The sequence below is a fragment of the Bacillus rossius genome, chromosome 1, assembly GCF_032445375.1.
Source record: "Bacillus rossius redtenbacheri isolate Brsri chromosome 1, Brsri_v3, whole genome shotgun sequence".
NCBI classification, from domain to species: domain Eukaryota; kingdom Metazoa; phylum Arthropoda; class Insecta; order Phasmatodea; family Bacillidae; genus Bacillus; species Bacillus rossius.
The window spans coordinates 216132257-216149038 of NC_086330.1; the positions used below are offsets into that span (position 1 = coordinate 216132257).

Sequence of the window (16782 nt, forward strand, 5' to 3'; positions counted from 1 at the left end):
AGTGTACACAGATAGTCGATATGTGCCGCAATCTACACGGAAAAAAGTAAACTACAAGAGCGAAGAAACACGACGGAAATATTCGGGATGCATAACGAAGGACGGCAAAGTGAATTGTATCACGAGTATACTCGGGTTAGCATAAAATTACAGCTTTATATAACCCGAGTTAATTCGGGTTAACATGTTAAGTGGTTAAGGAATGTTACTAGTTGGATGTGCAGTTTGTTTTCTGGATTGCCAAAGGGAGCAAAAATTTGTGATAGCTGTAGAATAGAAATTACATATTACAAACTGCTGCTGCTTCTTCTTCTACTCACCAGGATAACGAATCAAGTTCAGATTCTGATAAAGATCGCAGTTTTTCTGCATCCTCAGAGGTGATGGGTCCATTAAATATTTCACTACAAGGGCTAGGAGAATCTCCTATTAATAGGAAAAAATTCAAATCAAAAAGTTACACAACAAGAAAAACTAAAACAATTGACTCCACAATCAAAAGGAAACTTTTTGAGTTGCCAGATAATTTCTCTGAGGATGATGGTGAAGATTTAGAGGAATCAGTTTTGCAAAACCTCAAAGCCAATTTCTTGAGTTCTACTAGTAGGAGCAAGAAGTTAATGATATTAACCTGATTACCACCAAATTGGGAAGTTAGAAAAATAATGCGAGAGTTTGATGCGCCAATCTACATGGTACGACAATCAAAAAAACTCTTCGCTGAAAAAGGAATGTTAGAAAGTCCTAACCCCAAACCAGGCAAACACCTCTCAGAAGATGTAGTTGAAGCTGTCCATTTATTTTATGAAAATGATGAATTCAGTAGAGCGATGCCTGGTGTTAGACTGCATAACAGTCACTGAACCTAATAAAAATAAATAAAAAATATCAAAAAGACTTATTTTGTGCAATCTGAAAGAGGGATACATTTTATTCAAGGAGAAATTTCCAAATATAAAAATAGGTTTTCCAAAATTTGTGGAGCTTCGTCCAAAGCATTGTATTTTAGCTGGTTCTAGTGGGACACATGCAGTGTGTGTATGTACAATCCATCAAAATGTCAAATTGTTGATTTAAAATGCAAGATTATGTGATTTAACAAATGGAGAATTCAAAACCTACAAACATTGCCTACCAAAAATGGTATGCAATCCACCAACAATAGATTGCAATATTGGACATTGTACATATTGTCCTGGTACTGCAGCAATACGGACCGTCCTTGAGCAGTCATTTGAAGAGCACCTGATACGAAAGATCACATTTCGGCAGTGGATTTCAGTTGACCGTTGCAATTTAGAGACACTGCAGAAATCATCAGCAGATTTCATATATTTACTCTGTGACAAGCGGTCACTCTTAGTCCGCCACTATTTTATTGCAAAACAACAGACCTCTTTCATGAATCACTTAAAGGAAAATTTAAAAGAATCTGAATTTGCCATCACACTCGACTTTTCAGAAAACTACAGTATGGTTGTACAAGATGAAGCCCAGACTTACCACTGGACTAAGGGACATGTCACAGTTCACCCGTTTGTGATATATTATAAAGGAGAAAAAATAATTGATCATTTGAACTACGTTGTAATTTCTGACTGCCTAGAGCACAATACAGTTGCTGTTTACACATTTAAAAGAAATTTGGTTGCTTTTTTAATTACAAAATTTAAAAACATTCCTCATAAGTTCTTTTACTTTTCAGATGGGTCTGCTGCCCAATATAAAAATAAGAAAAATTCATCAATTTGTGTTTTCACAAGCAAGACTTCAACATATCAGCTGAATGGCATTTTTCAGCCACAGCTCACGGTAAAGGGCCTTGCGATGGAGTTGGAGGTACGGTTAAGAGATTAGCAGCTAAAGCTAGCTTGCAACGGCCCTACGAAAACCAGATCTTGACCCCTTTCCAGCTTTATGAATGGGCAGTAGAAAATATTTCTGGTATTTATTTCACTTTCACTGCACAAGAGGATTACATAGAGTCAGAAATATTTTTAAAAGATAGTTTGAAGCACATCAAAAATTACTGTAAAAATATTTTCTGGAGCTACACATTCATCACAAGTAACTGTTACAAGATCACTAGACAAACCGCAAATAGGAGACGTAAAGGGCTATACTGCAGTTATATATGACAAGAACTGGTGGCTAGCTTATGTTATGGAAAAAAACGAAGAAATTGATGAAGTGAAAGTAACATTTCTCCACCCTGCTGGACCATCATCATCCTTTTCTTATCCAGGGAAACCAGATGTATTATGGATTCCTCTCACAGATGTGTTATGTAGGCCTACAGTAAATCCTGTGACACCAACTGGAAGAATTTATGTGCTATCTGAAAATGACACTTTAAAAACCAATGAGGAATTTTTCAAGTACTGTAATTGAAAATTGCAATCAAACATGAGTGCTAATTTCCTTTCTTCAATTTATTTCTCAATTTAAATTATTGTGCAGGAGGATCTTGCATATATTATACTTCAGCATAAAGTATTTCTCATTTTAAATTAAATTCCCTGTAAAATTTAATTAAAAAATTTTTCAGTTTCAGATACTTGCGGTGTACAGAATCTAATTATCTGATTTTTTTTTTGTGTATTTTACAACAAGATTTTACTGTATTCTGTTATGCTTTCCTTTGCTGCCAACGTTTAACCTGAGGTTTGACAAAAAGGGCCTTTGATTTAAATTAATCTTACTATGAACCCATTAACTCTTCAATTTGAAACTTTGTAGCCAATTTAATATTTGTACAAAAATGTTATAGAATTTTTTGAAAAAAAAAATAAAAAATAAAAATGCACATTTTCCAAAATTTTAAATTTAAATTTTAAAAATTATTATTTTTTGACATTATTGTGTTACATATCACATTAAAGGCCATACCAAATGCTGCAAAATGACACATCTCACCTTTCTAACTTAATTTGGAGAAGAGTTATGATAATGTTAAAATATGCCTATCGTGCGATTTTGGGTGTTTTTTTGAAAATTTACAAAGCAATATTTTCAAAACGGATGGATACATCATTCTAAAATTTTATATTTTTGTTAGTCTATATGGAGGTATCATCTGTGCAAATTTTCATCAAAACCTGAGATGGTGAGGTAATATGGGTATGTTGATTTGACATGGAATGACCCATACATGTAATTAACACGAATACAACCCCAGTCATCTATCTGTCAAAGGCTTGTCAGTTTTGTGTTTGACAAAACTGCTGATGAATTTACATTGATGGTTACTTGTGTTAATGAAATAGCTATGAGGATTTTTGATTAATTTAGAGGTTTGCTAAGCACTTTAGAATAGTAGGTATGTTTTTATGTAAAGACATGTGAACAGAGATATGAACTTTTAAAATATGTAGGGCTATGTGAACAATTCCTCTAACCTAGGCCTCTATCTAGAGTATTTATTTATAGGGTCTTTGAAATAGCTTACATTACCACAATTAAAAAAAAACCTTGTTTACTCATTTGTATAGCAAAAATTTTTAAAAAAGATGTGCTATACTTAGAAGTTATACTTACTTGGTGTATAAAAAAATCATTTAAATTTTGCATGCAAATAATTAATGAAAATAACATAGTAAAAGGACTGGAGTGATATTAGAAATACGGTTGGTAAAGTATAAATCCAATCCAAAAAAAAATAAAATAAATACTGAGAATTCAATATTAATTTAAACATGTGTATAAAATTAATTATTTAATTTAGTAAATTAAACAAGCAAAATTTTAATTAATAATGATAATCTATTAATACCTATGCGGAATAATTATTCTATTTTATTAATTTAATTTTTTTATTAAAAAAAATAATGTAATAATTTATAATGCAAATAAATTATGCATACCGGAACATAACCTCACTTATATAAATACACTTGAAAAAGTTTATAAACACAATTTCCACCACTAATGTTCACAATAAATAATTGTTTTAACGATATGGACCAGTTTTCAATATTAATCACTAGAGTATCCTAAGATTTAAAAGCACATATATAATTTTTATTGGTATGTATCATTTTATCATCCTGCGAAAGAATTTTTTGCATGCATCTTAAAAATTCACTTATCATTTTTTCATAGTGTGCCTAAAGAACTATAACTTCAAAAACTTGCAATTACAAAAAAAAAATATTTTAAAAGTATTTTTAGCGTGACAGTTTTTAGCATGTATTTGATTACTTACAGGAGTTGATTGACCTTTGAAGCATGATTGTATATTGTTAGGCCTAGTAAAGGACACTTGGCTAGGCAGATTACAAATTTATGCAACATATTATTGTAATGTTTTCTTACACACACTTATATCATGTCACTATGCAGTTGGTAACAGTGTGCTAGTTATGAAAAGTAGTGATGATGTTTCTGTGCTGTGTGGAGCTAGTACGTGAGGTGTTCTGACAAAGGGTTCTGCATCCATCTTAGCCTATTGCATCAGCCTAGAGAAGTAGTTCACACATTGTTTGCCTTGCTCGCCTATACACGCTCGGGACCACCGCCATTCTGGCCTGTGGGTTTTCTCAGGGTACTCCCGTTTCCCTCACCTATTCATTCTGTCGCTGCTCCATACTCCACTTCATCTCACTCTTCAGGCTAGCTGGAACACAGGTCTGTCCCTTGGGTACAGAAGCCGGCTCCTGTGAGTGTAGCCTCATTCCAGCAATGTAGTCCCTGCCTCAGGCGGGAAACTACATGTCGATTGTATTAGTATTACTTAAAACAAGTTTTAATATCCTGGACTATAGATAGAAAAATACACATAAGCATTACTATTTAAAATAGTCTCTGTTATCACATTGTCTCTTTTCTTTATAAAAATCATTAAGGAAATGTACAATGTTAACACATTAAGAAAACAGAAAACACTTTGTTCAAATGAAAACTTCAATAACAATAAACTCTGAGTCGATTAGCAGTAATGCCACCTGGTGGTCAAGGCCACAGCCAGAATACAACCAACATGTGTGTGTCCGTTCGTGTGTGTGTGTGTGTGTGGGGGGGGGGGGGTTGGCCGTGCACATGTGTAGTTGGGGTGAGAGCCAGCTAGTGCGTCAGTGTGGGGCTTTGAGCTTGAGCCAACTATGGTTAGCAAAACATCTCAACCACAATGAAACCTCGTATCTGTTTCCCGTGCCCATGGGGGCCGCAGGGTGACAGGACTTATACTGAGAGGATGACTTGTCTAGGATCTCTCTCATGACAGTTCTAAGTGTGTAAAAATTCTGCTTGTTTATTTTTAAGCTGCTGTCGCAAGTGTGAATTTTTATATTTTGTGCAGCCTGTAGGCCTATCCAAGATGAAACTGTTCTTCAAATTTGGCAGTAGTTCTTTTTTGGTAACATTATCAGGGCCACCACGAGTGGTGGAAGGAAATTGGGGGGGGGGGGGGGGGGGGGGGGGCGCAGTACCCAGGAGCTGGTTACCCAAAATGCCAGGTGTGAAAGTCGAAAATAATATGCTTGGAAAACATTTTTTCCTGCCAATAAGACTTAATTTACTATTTCACTTTTTGCCTTTGTGTGTTTCTAAAAAAAACACCTGCAAACACCAGTAACCTAACTGAGCAGCAGTTTGCCAAATTGTTTGCAGGATATCAAACGGAAATGCCAGGTACAAGCATGATAGGTTACCCCTCCACGTGACACCAATATCGTTTTAAAAAATGTTTACTTAAATGCAAGTATTTTTGAAAATATTGTTAACAGTCTCTCTACCATGCCCAACAATCATTTAAATGATTGCAAAAGGGCCTCAAATGAATTCATGTTTCGAATATAGGTCCAAGCATATTAAAACCACACCAGATGTTTTCCAAACATGTGAATTGTAGCAGTGAATGAGTTCTGAAGTAATAAGTAGGTACTATGTTTTATAAATGCATAATATTAATGATTTTGCATCAGTTAAGGTGCATAATATTAATTTCTATAAATTATTGATATGTATTTAAAACAATTCCTATGTAATCAAATGTGATTGTCGAAATTATATCCATTTTTTTTTAAACAAAATGTAAATGTTATTACTTTTAATATATTGTAATTAATTTGTATTTCAATAAATAAGGTGCAGAAGTAAGTATTTTAGCAGTAGATAAATTAAGTTTAATTTTTCTTTTTTGTGTAATAGAGTTTAACACACAAAACTAGGTTCTTTTTCTTCTTCTTTTTTTTCAGTTTGGAAAAGAAATGTTTGCTATTATATCCAGATGAAAAATGCAATGTTGTTATATCATTTACAGGGATATTTTTGATATGTTTGATGTTGTTACTCAGAAACAAAGGGGAAGGAAAGCTTATTACTTTATCAGTAAATATTAAAATACTACAAACATTTAAATTTAGATAAAACTAATTTATTTAGAGAACCACTGATTTTTTTTTTTGGATTCAACATTAAATATATTTTTTTTTAAGCTGCAAGGTAAATAACTAAAATTAAACATTTTAAATTAAAAACTCATTTAAACTTATAACTTTTTAAAATAAGTTGGTTAATAAGAAATAGCATTATTGAAAAAACTTTGAAATGGAAAACTGAGAAAAAAATAATTTCAACAGCATACCGATGATAACATGTTATTTTTTCCCTATTGTTTATTTGCTATTATAACACTTCTACTGTTAATTTTAGGTTTGGTGAATAGATGAATACTGCCAAATTTTTCTCATTATAGAAGTGGTGCTTTTGTCAAGGAGTATAATTTAAAAATGCAGTAAAACCTTGTTAAGACTTTTTCAAGGGACTGGATGCTAAAAACTTCTTAAAAGGGAAATACATTTGCTTCATAAAAACAAATTTTACGCAAATGACATACGGATTAACTCAAAATTACACTTACCAATTATAGTCGGCATGCTGGAAAATAATACAATTATATCAGTGAATTGAATTTTTTTTAAGCACGATAAAAAAACAATTATCAAAACACTAGCAAAAAAATCAACATTCACTGTTTTGAAAAATACTGCATCAGAGTTGTTTGTTTCAACACATTTTCATTCTGACGCATCACAAAATTGTCCAGTTCCCATAAACTCTTTCTCACACTATCTGGAACATTTCGTGTTCCATGTACAAATAACCTCACATTGTCCAGTTGGTCAAGTGCTTCAGAGTAAGTTGGCATGGAAGTGGAATCACCTTCATTGCTGTCACCATCGTCAGTCTCATCTTAAGCTAAATCCTTGTGTTGTGCACATAAATCTTCGATGGTTTGTGGTTCACATGGTAGAACCGCATCATCAACCGAGACATAATCTTCAAAAGTGCATGAAAAATTTAGTTGCTCTTGAAGAGTTTTCCAATTTGCACTGCATGTAGAAGCACATGCAATTGGTTCACTGTCCTCACATGCTTCTTCAGGGAAAATATCGGTAACTTTTTAAGCACCAAAGCCTGCTTTTCTGAAGCAATTACTAATAATGGTTGTCAAGCATTTCTCATGAAGCAGCAAGAAAATGCATGGTGTCCAGGATGTTGATTTTATAACCACTAGTTTTGGTACTTTTCATTCTTGTTATAAGTCGTAACACAAAGCGCTTACGAAAATGCTGTTTCAAAATTTTTATATTTCCTTGGTCCATTGCCCATTGGTTGTAGCCTGGATGTTGAATTTGTTGGGAAAAATTCAATCTAGATATTTCTAAGATTGGATATTTCCTTGGGATGAGCAGGGCAGTTATCCATGAAAAGTAAAATCTTCAAATTTTTGCACCCCATATTTGCATCCAACGCTCTCACATAGTCTTCAAAAATGCTGCCTGTCATTGGTTTCCCAATTACCAGCAATGGTAACTTGCAATGCCATCCATGTTGGCACCTAATAACTAGACATCTGCGAATTGTGATTTTTCAGTTCAAATCGAATTCGAATCGAATTTAAAAAAAATTCACGAGTTTCGAATTTTTTCCGAATCGAATTTGAGAATATTTATTAAAATAACATAGATCATTAAAAAAATTTAACATACCACCTTTGAAAAACTTGTCACATAATTCACAGTTTAAATCAAGCAACTAAAATTAAAGTGAGACTATTAAGAAGAAGCACAACCAGATTCTCAAAAATAAAAAAAATTAAAAATTATATGTTTATAGCACTAACATAAATCACTTCGCAAATCATTTCAAATTGTCATGGAGAAAGGTGAGTTCATCGACATGGTGTGGCAACAACAATTCTCTGCGGCTGTTAACTATGTTGCTCAGGGGCGCAACAACAAGGGGGTGGGGCGCAAGGGTATTTTGCCCCCCTCTCTGAAACCCTGAAGTGGGGGCAAACGGGGGCAAAAAAAGTGCTGTGTAATCAATTTTTAGATAATAAAACTGCTTAAATAGCACCATTTTCCACCTTGAAAATACAAAATTTCCTGGGGGAGAACCCCCGGACCCCCCGCTTCAATAGGGGGGATCGATGATTCTTTATAAAAAGGTATATTGCCCCCCCTTTGGAAAATTAGTTGTTGTGCCCCTGATGTTGCCTGCTGTAGAGAAAACTATCTAACTTGCCACCTTATTTAGCATGTTTGACTTTCAAAGATAAAAATATCACCGCATAAGGAAGTGGTACATAAGAAAAATAACAAATTTACCGTTTTTATCGCGTAAGCATCGCAGATTTTATTCTAAAATCAAGTTTATAATTAGGGGTGAAACCGTGGGTTCACTCTTAGCTGATTTTTTAAATAAACAAACACCGTCGTATCACTGTGCCGCGTCAGCAAGTGATAGGCTGAATTCATCTTGCGCGCCAAGCACTAGTTGCAACACACACACACTTCAGTACAGTCGGTGCTAATAAAATAATGGAGAAGTAATTGACGTCTTTCCAAGTGCTCCCTTCGCTCGCACAGGTCGTTATGTTCCCTCGTCGCCTCACCAGGGTGGGGGGGGGGGGGGGGGTTAGCGGCTTGAGGAGTCCTGCTGTGCTTGGGACGTTTTTGCGGGAAGCGGGCTCCGGGTGACGCGCAGCAATGCGGAACGCAGTCAGTCGAGCTTCAGACCTGGACCAGGCAAGTGGTGTGTCGCGCCCTCGCAAGTGAACAGTTCCGCCGGGAACTGAGCAGCTCCGCCCTCACCGGACCACCACCTCTACCGATCCAGCTCCCTGCCAGCCACGTGGCGACGTCACGACCCCGAGGATCTCCGCTCTACCTGTGAACTGGCCCACAGGGTCTAAACTTAGGCTAGTTGGCGCCCTCAGCAACGGCAACATCGTAGCAGGGACCGGTAGGGCGACAAATGGCGCCCAGTTAGTGTGGCTACCAAATTTTAGGCAAATCAGAAAAAAAATTCAGCTTGCTAGAGACGTACAGTGCAAACCAGTGAAAAACGCAGGCGAAAACGGCATAACTCGCAGGGTAGGGACAAAGGACTTCAGGCGCGCAGCACTAGACAGACAGGCGCCGGGAAACGGGACCCGCTGGAGAAATAAGGTCACAGCACCCCACACCCCTACAGCGCGCAGGCTCCAGAACACCACCCCTACACCCGCGCGCCGAGCGCGTGCGAGAACGCCCGAGGATCACCGAGGTAACACATTTCACCACCGACCGCGACCGCGCAAACATCCGCGGGGCGAGGACGTGCGGACAAGACCGCTCGGACGATAGCGAAGGGAGCGCCCTCCCGGATCTGTCCGCGCCCGCTACCGACGCCGCGACCAGTCGTCCGGGTCTGACAGCCGCGAACCACGCCATGTACGCGGGAGCTGACGTAACCATCGCCATGGAGGAGCCCTGCGACCGCTGCGGAAAACCGTACACCAACAACAGCTGCGCTGGTGAGTACCCTCATAAGTGCTGCACATGTCAGTTTCCGCACTTAAGGGCAGAGAGCAATCTCCGAGCCCCGACAGGCCCTCTGTGCGCCGCAAACAGGTGTCCGGGCCGCCATGACGAAGTAGCACATTGTCAACAGTGTGGGACTATCAGGCACCGCGCATGCGCTGACGCACTCGAGTTGGTAAACTTCCGCGACGGACTTTACCTATGTGTCGAGTGTGAAGGACGCGCACGTAGGCGACAGAGTGGCTCCCTGGCCTTAGTGCACCGCCCCCCTAGCGGACCTGTCACTCTCCCAGAATTCACGGGCCACGCCCACGACGACCCGCGTTTATTCCTAAGTGCCTGTGAAGAGAAACAAACCCGGCACAACACAGCGCCCGAAGACTGGACGGAGCGGGTCAGCGGACAGCTGCGAGGGGAAGCGCGCACTTGGTGGTCTCAGGCGGGAGGATACGATGTGGGCTGGGAAGACTTCTCACGCCGGTTGGAGGCTCGGTTCAACGACGCGCGCACCCAGAACAAATGCCGCAGTGAACAGTTCAGCCGCGCGCAAGAGAGTGGGGAGAGCGTGGAGGCGTTTGTTTATGGCAAACTCCGGCTTTACCGCCGCATTTCACTCGGGGGCCGCGCCGACGACGTGCTCCCTTTCATCGTAGAGTTGGTGTCTCCCGAAGTACGCCCATTCTTGCGCGGGGTAGTTTCGCACGGACTAGAAAACTTCCTCGCCCAAGCCAGGGACATAGAATACGATCTGATGGCGCACCGATGTACCAAAAACATCGCGACGCCGCGCCCAACTCCGCAAACTCAGGAGGCGGTGCAACCAGAGGACGCGCAAGCAATCGTTCCGTACGTAGAATAGCCGCCTCCGAGAGATAACTACCGGCCTTACACTCCGCCCCGGGGGAGGGGGGGAGCATCACAAACCAGCCCGCCCAGCCGGGCCGCACAACAACCGCGCCGCGAGGAGCACCGCGGCGGACCACAGGGTGCCCAAGACAGTCGCCCGCCTCGCTGTCGCTTCTGCCCCACGGTGGAAAACCACTGGCACAATGTGTGTCCGACACGCGAGGCCAAATGGCTGGCGCGAGGGGGGGAGGCCGTACCTCCGGGAAACTCCGTCTAGGGAGCAGTGACATCGCTGGCCACCGCCCCCCTACCCTTCGTCCAGCCCCGCACACGAGTGCACCACCACGGCCACCAGGTCGCGATGACGCCCCACCCAAGCGCACCATGTTCCAGGACATCAGGGAGCAACGCCTCCCTCCAAGAAGCGACGCCGCTAATCGGGCGTCGGCGTCACCCCCGCCCGCGTCTGCAGCAGTCATCCAGCCGCCGTCTCATCCCCCTAGCACTAGTGGGGATGGCCCGCCTCATCCATTCGGGGCCCGCCCCAGGTCGCCGGCGAGCGACGCCGCCCACCAGGCATCGGCGCCGCCCCCGCCCGCAGCTGCAGGGCCGAGTCGGTCCAAAACCTGCCTGGGCCGATTGGGGCCAGATGCCGCGGAGCTGATCCGGATCCCAGTGGAGCTGAATGGGCAGTCCATAGCCGCTCTAGTGGACACCGCAGCCACACACACTTATGTCGTGGCCCACCTCATTCCTGAGGGGGACCTGGTGCCGGGGGTCAACACCATCCAGCTGGCCACTACTGGGACTAGCACGCTAACGACTGGGCGTGCCAAGGTAAGGATTGGCATTAGAGACATTGTGAGCTGCACCAGTGCCCTGGTTGTGCAGGACCTTCGCGATAACCTCATCCTGGGGCTACCCTGGCTGGTGCAAGAGGACGCCACTGTTGAGGTCCGCGCAGGGAGGATACATGTGGGGACCAGGGGCCGCCGAACTGTATATGGGCTGAGATACACCCCACCCCCTTCCCGGGCCGAACCCCCCCGCCTAGCTGATCTCCGCCACAATGTTCCCCCTGAGTACCACAGATTGTTAGAGACAGTCCTGGAGCAGCAGCCCCAGGTGTTCTCCGCAGCAGACCAACTACGCCGAACCAATGTCACAGAGCATTGCATCCCCACCATCCCTCACATTCCGCCTTACGAGAAACCATTCGGGTTTGGGCCCCGCGAACTACTTGCCATCAGGGAGAAAATCGCAGAGATGTTGTGCGATGGCGTCATAGAGCCTAGCGAGTCCCCATACAACTGTAGGATCGTAATGGCAGACAAAAAAGACAGCTCACTTAGATTCTGTGTTAATTTCAAGCCAATCAATAACCTCACCATCCGCGCACCACCACCCCTCATCAACATCTCAGAGGCCCTCACGAGGTTAGGAGATGCCCGCATCTTTTCGACACTTGACCTGAAGTCGGGGTACTGGCAAGTCCCAGTAAGCCCCAAGGATCGCCCCAAGACCGCGTTCACGGCGCCCGATGGGCGGCGCTTTCAGTTCTGCGCGATGCCGTTCGGGCTGCAGGACGCCCCCGCGACATTCCAGACCATGATGGTCCGCGTCCTGGACGGGTACATCGGCGAGTTTGCCACCGCGTACCTGGATGACGTGATCATCTGGTCTCGGACGTGGGATGACCATGTCCACCATCTCTCGCTGGTCCTCGAACGGCTCGCCACACACGGACTCACATGCGCGCCACACAAGTGTTACATCAGCGCCCGTGATCTACAGTTCTTGGGGCACATCGTCAGCGCCGAGGGCTGCCGCCCCATCCCCAAACAGCTAAGCCTCATTGACAGGAAACAGGCGCCCCGCACCAGGAAGCAGCTCCAGAAGCTGATGGAGCTGTTAAACTGGTTACGTTCATTCATTCCCAATTTTGCCACAATCACCGCACCCATGACGGACCTTCTCTCCCCGAAAACGATGGGGAGCGGCGGGTAGCAGAGTATGCAAGTGCCAAGTTCGGCCCCGCAGAACGACGCTATCACGTGAATGAGCAGGAGTGTCTTGCGGTGGTGTGGGCCCTCAAATGCTACCGGCACCACCTTGAGGGGAGACCATTCACCCTGCGCACGGATAGTCAGTGTCTGCGGTGGCTGGACTCCGCCCAGGGACGAAAATCGAAGTTCACCCGCTGGGCACTCATGCTCCAGGGCTTCACATTCCATGTCGAACACATCCCTGGGCGAGAGAACCAGCTGGCAGATGAGCTGTCCCGTCACCCAGACCCCGATACCATCTTTCAAGACACTCAAGGGTGGGATGACCTGATGCCACCGTCCCACCAGCCAGCTACCGGTCTAGTAGCATCACCTCCAGCGGCACTCTACGTCATCGGACGAGCGGATCCCACGGTCCTAGCAGAGGCATCGCCCACCCTGGCCACTCTGGTAGATCACGTTAAACTGGCCCAGTAGGATGACCCAGACACGCAGCGCAACCTGGCAGCATGCGGTGAACGCGCCCACCCACACCAGCGCAACCTGGACGGGGTCCTGCAGAGCAGGGTGCCGGGTGACATGGACACCTGGCAGACCCATGTACCCCCCACTGCACGACAGCTGGTGCTGCAGTATTTCCACAACCATGACCTAGCAGGCCACCCGGGAGTAGATCAGACCCAACGGGAGATCAGGAAGCTGTTCCATTGGCCGGGCATAGCACGGGATGTCCGGGAATACGTGCGCAACTGCCAGCTCTGCCAGCAGCGCAAGGCCCGCCGGGCCGATGGGATTGAGCAACAGCACCCCAGGCGACCAGAGGAACCATTCCACACAGTAGCCCTCGATGTCATGGGCCCCTACCCTCGCACGTCGCGGGGCAAGCGGTTCCTCGTCGTGGTCACGGATGTGTTCACACGTTGGTCGGAGGCATTCGCCGTATCCAACGTACGAGTAGGGACAGTAGCAGCCCTAATGGACAATGAGGTCTTCCCCCGTTATGGGTATCCGAGAGTGTTACTAACGGACAACGGGACACAGTTCGCAGGACGGCGGTGGAAGGCCGACTGCCGCAGATGGGACGTAGAGCATCACACTACCCCGACTTACCACCCCAGGGCGAACCCGACGAAACGTCGCAACCAGGACATAAAAATCCAGTTGCGCCTCCGTCTAGGGGAAGACCATTCCAAATGGGACCTCCACCTGCCCAAGCTGCTCTATTGCCTGCGGCGGCGGACCAATGTGGTCACGGGCCACACCCCTGCTGAACTGCTTCATGGGCAGAATTTCGCCCTACCAGGGGATCTCCGGGTCGGCAGGAGTTGTCACCCGTCCCCCTGTCACTGACTTTAGAGAAGAGGCACGGCAACACCAGGCTCGATTCCTAGCCACGCGCACTCCACAATCACCAAATCCACCGACGCCATTGGAGCCCGGGCAAATGGTGTATGCCCGGTGTCACCACTTGTCGTCTAGCAGCAAGCGCTACTGCACAGGTCTGAGCCCCAAATGGGCCACCCCCCGGGAGGTACTGCGACGTCTAGAGCCCACTTCTTACTTGATCCAACTCCCGAACGGTAGGTCGACAAAGATCCACCGGGATGATTTGCGTCTCGTCCCACCCACAGGCGCCCAGCATATATCCACTGCTCACCCCCACGTCCCCAGCTGCTCAACACCCAAGAACTTCTTGTCCCACATCCCCATCAGCTCAACACCTAAGCACCACTCGTACCGCGTCCCCATCAGACCAACACCCATCTACTGCTCACCCCGTGCTCCGTTCGAGCGGAGCAACTTTGCGCGAGCTCGAGAGCCTGATGGATCGGCTGGACCCAGAGGGATTGTCCGTAGAACTTTACGATGGGGACGACCCAACCATGCTCAACCCCGTGTCGCATCCGCAGATCACATTCCCTGATGGAATAGACGACGACTCCCGATCCAGTTCGCCAGGATGGCCCGGATGGGATCAACCACGCTGGCCATTGGACGCGAGCCATGGCCGTTCAATGTTCAGGATGAACTCGGAGGAGCCAGAGCAATCCGAAACCGGACCATCTCAGGAAGGACGTCCATGCAACACGCAGCAAGTCTTGGTGGAACAGGGCTGCGAGAACAGCCCCAGGACAACGGCAGTTACACCCAGCGGCCTAACGGGAGACAGGGATGAAGTCGAACCGCAACGGGAGAGTCAAGGGGATTCCAGCATCCCGGAGGAAGCCATACACGAGGGACTGAGGCACTCTACCCGAGTCCTTGTAGCCCCACGACACCTGGTGGACTACGAATGGGAAAACCCACATGAGAAGATCAACCGAGCGCCACACCCCGATGCACCACGCCTTCATGTAATGACCCTCCTCCCTTTGGATGCCCGATCCATTCTCCCTATCATTGCCAGCCAAACCCCGAGCACAGAACCCTCCAGATACATTCCGAACATTGGTGGGGAACAGGCCCCGAGGCAATGCGTGTGACATGGGGCTTCGAGGGGCATAACGGCCTCAGTGAAGGGGGGGGCATTTGATGTAGTTCCAAGTGCTCCCTTCGCTCGCACAGGTCGTTATGTTCCCTCGTCGCCTCACCAGGGTGGGAGGGGGGGGGGGGGTAGCTCGCGGCTTGAGGAGTCCTGCTGCGCTTGGGACGTTTTTGCGGGAAGCGGGCTCCGGGTGATGCGCAGCAATGCGGAACGCAGTCAGTCGAGCTTCAGACCTGGACCAGGCAAGTTGTGTGTCGCGCCTCGCAAGTGAACAGTTCCGCCGGGAACTGAGCAGCTCCGCCCTCACCGGACCACCACCTCTACCGATCCAGCTCCCTGCCAGCCACGTGGCGATGTCACGACCCCGAGGATCTCCGCTCTACCTGTGAACTGGCCCACAGGGTCTAAACTTAGGCTAGTTGGCGCCCTCAGCAACGGCAACATCGTAGCAGGGACCGGTAGGGCGACATAATATAACAGGAAGCACCGTAGCACTTTGTTCAGCGTAGGTGGTTCATTTGCGAAGAAAAAACTATGCACTTTACGCCTAATAGCCGTCTTCACAAAATCATCACAAGTTTTGATAACAGGATACTCAAGTTTCCTTTTCTTCCTGGGAGTTGTTAATGTCCCAGTGTCCTGTAATTCTTTCCTTGCACTCGTAGATTCCGCAGTTTAACTCGCGATATCGTTCATACGACAATCCGGATATTTGTCTGAAAATGTTTTAAAAACATTCAACACAATAGTTTTCTGTGCACTTTTCAAAGGCTTTCCCGTTCTGTGCTTTACAAAACCTTGTCCGGCGTCAGCCATAACAAACCGTGCGCGCGCGAATTCGAAATACAACTGTTGGGCCGGGCATCAACTGTACACCGTACACACGGCGTCTGCTAACAATTGTAAGTAAATACTTGCTGACACATGAAACTGTATTGGATATTAATGGTGAAACGCTATAATGCTATATAATAATTATTATAAAAAAGGCAGTGACAACCGGAAACGGTTGTTACATAATTTTATAGCTTAAATTTAAACTTGTTCCGCTCACTGTACCCTCCCACTTAATCTTTGTTCTGCTGTTTCCTCGAGTCGTTCCCAGCGCAGTATCTGCTATTTTGCCGGCTCTTTGCGAGGCCAGTATCCAGCCTCATTTTCTTCCTGCCTTGGTGCATGCCCGGCTTCTTAAACTCTCCGTGTCGTCGTGACCAGGAGTGTTTTTCTGCAGCTTCCCAGGGCATCTTGTTTCTCAGAGCTCGCCTGAGGTGAGCACTTCCAGTCAGGTTCCCGAGTCAGTTTAACTAATGCCCCGGCACTTCTCCAGGCTCAGTAGAGCTCATTTCTCACTGCCACTGCAAATTTCTACCTCCCCTTCACCTTTTAGACTTTTCGTTGAAGGCGCTCCAGTGCATTGACCGGTGCTTAACCCCAGCGAACAACGGCCTTTCTCAAGGACTGGTCACTGGTCTTCGAACGTACCGCCCCTGACATCTAGTGGCGGAGTTGTCACTTACTTCCCCTGGGTGTTCGAGTTCTTGCTAAATGCCACTGCCCTCTAGTGACCCACACAACAAACATTCTCCTGTCTTTCTCTTCCGAGCCACCAGGGAGCTCCACCAGTCTCCTCCATGCC

At 45.7% G+C, this 16782-nt stretch overlaps 1 protein-coding gene across 2 annotated transcripts in view; it reads left to right on the forward strand.

The window, feature by feature from the left end:
• LOC134527284 (striatin-interacting protein 1) overlaps positions 1–16782 on the forward strand; it is a 48179-nt gene that overhangs the window by 7749 nt on the left and 23648 nt on the right. The window lies entirely within an intron of this gene.